Source organism: Capra hircus, chromosome 25, assembly GCF_001704415.2.
Source record: "Capra hircus breed San Clemente chromosome 25, ASM170441v1, whole genome shotgun sequence".
Taxonomy (NCBI): Eukaryota; Metazoa; Chordata; class Mammalia; order Artiodactyla; family Bovidae; genus Capra; species Capra hircus.
Window position 1 is genome coordinate 22,181,312 of NC_030832.1, and position 2,608 is coordinate 22,183,919.

Sequence of the window (2,608 nt, forward strand, 5' to 3'; positions counted from 1 at the left end):
TGAATCTTTTCAGTAACTTCAAGTATAAACAGTTTATTTACCAAGGCTTTCTTTGTTGACTTTGAGATTATTTTTAATGTCATGTTAAAAGGATTTTAAAATAGTTATTGATCATTTCATTATGCACTTGGGCAGTGATTTTTTTTTTTTTTTTAACCAACACCAACATGAATCTTTTCCACTCTGCAATGTAGCTATTTAGTAATTTGCTATGAAGTTGGCTTGGCCAGTATAAATCTTTCTCAATTTAGTTTTCTATTTTTAAAGTTTTTAGTGGTACAGCAGCCAAAATGGCTATCATCAAAAAATGCATAATAAATGCTAGAGAGGGTGTGGAGAGAAGGGAACCCTCCTACACTGTTGGTGGAAATTAAATTGGTACAGCCGCTATGGAGAACAGTATGGAGTTTCCTTAAAAAACAAAATAGAGCTGCCATATGACCTTGCAATCCTGTGCATATATCTGGAGAAAAATATCTGAAAGGATTCATGCACCCCCAGTGTTCATTACAGCACTGTTTCCAATAGCCAAAACATGGAGGAAACCTAAATGCCCATCCATAGAGGAATGGATAAAGGAGATGTGGTACACAATGGAATATTACTCAGCCATTAAAAATAATGAAATGATGCCATCTGCAGCAACATTGGAGAAAGCAATGGCACCCCACTCCAGTACTCTTGCCTGGAAAATCCCATGGACAGAGGAGCCTGGTGGGCTGCAGTCCATGGGGCCGCGAAGAGTCGGACACGACTGAGCGACTTCACTTTCACTTTTGACTTTCATGCATTGGAGAAGGAAATGGCAACCCACTCCAGTGTTCTTCTTGCCTGGAGAATCCCAGGGACGGCAGAACCTGGTGGGCTGCCATCTATGGGGTCGCACAAAGTTGGTCACAACTGAAGCAACTTAGCAGCAGCAGCAGCAGCAGCAGCAACATTGATGGACCTAAGAGTATCATACTGAGTGAAGTAAGTCAGAGAAGGAGATATATGGTATGACATCCCTTATATGTGGAATCTTAAATGATACAAATCAACAGAAACAGACTCACAGAATGAACTTATGTTTGCCTTGGGGTGTGGGGAGGGGAAGGATGTAGGGAACAGATAGTTAGGGAGTTTGGGATGGACATGTACACACTGCTATATTTAAAATGGATAGCCAACAAGGACCTACTTATAGCGCATGGAACTCTGCTCAATATTATGTGGCAGCCTGGATGGGAGGGGAGTTTGGGGGAGAATGGATACATGGGTATGTATGGATGAGTCCCTTCACTCTTCACCTGAAACTATCACAACATTGTTAATTAGCTATACCCCAATACAGAATAAAAAGTTTAAAAGACAATTCAGTTGCAAGGTGAGAGAAAAAGTCTTTTAGTGGTAAAAGATACTGATACAAGGACTTCCCTGTTGGTCCAGTGGTGACGAATCTGTCCGCCAATGCGAGGACACAGGTTTGATCACTGGTCTAGGGAGATTCCACATACAGAGCAACTAAGCCTCTGCGCCACAACTGCTGAACCCACACTTTAGAGCCCAGAAGCTGCAGCTAATGAAGCCCAAGCACCCTAGAGTCAGTCCTCTGCAGTAAGAGAAGTAACCTCGGTGAGAAGCCCTCGCATTGCAACTCGAGAGTAGTCCCCGTTCACAACTAGAGAACGCCCGCATGCAGCAACAAAGACCCAGCACAGTAAAAAAAAATTAAGATACTAATACAAGAGTGGACATACATTTAAGATTTAAAATATTCTTTTGCTCTTCCGGGGACGGCATCTAGAGCCATTCAGGATGGTGCAGCGTCTGACGTACCGTCGTAGGCTGTCCTACAATACAGCCTCTAACAAAACCAGGCTGTCCCGAACCCCTGGTAATAGAATTGTTTACCTTTATACCAAGAAGGTTGGGAAAGCACCAAAATCTGCATGTGGTGTGTGCCCAGGCCGACTTAGAGGCGTTCATGCTGTGAGACCAAAAGTTCTCATGAGGTTGTCTAAGACAAAGAGCCGAGCACATGGTGGTTCCAAGTATGCTAAATGTGTCCGCCACAGGATCAAGCACGCTTTCCTCATTGAAGAGCAGAAGACCATTATGAAAGTATTGAAAACACAAGCACAGAGTCAGAAAGCCAAATAAAAAAAGCCATTTATGAGTAAAAAATATATATTCTTTTGTGGAGACACACCTCAAAATTTTGATAATTGCTTATAAATATGTTTTTACCTAGGCTTAATGATATTTGATTAAAGCTGGTAGACTGACTCTTTTTCATCTCCTAAAAATTAACAAATTTAATGAAAAATGAATATAGGGCAACCTATACCAGTGTTAGGAACCAGGTAAAATATAAAAGGGGCAGACATAGTCACAAATGTGTGATTTCTACCACAATACCACATTTTTTAAGTTTGGGTTTTTTCTATTTTTGTTTTTGTGAGAGTGTGTGTGTGTATATGGTTTTGTTTGCTTTTGTCACTCAGTGGTGGGTGGCCATCCTGGTGATTATTACTGTTGGAAACATACTAAGAATAAAAACAAAATAGCAGTTCATCAATTAGTAGCAATTTTTCTGTTAAGAAAAGGTTGAAACTGACAGTTAATT

The 2,608-nt window shown here is 40.8% G+C and overlaps 1 pseudogene; it reads left to right on the top strand.

The window, feature by feature from the left end:
* On the top strand, positions 1,770–2,142 carry LOC102173146 (annotated as a pseudogene).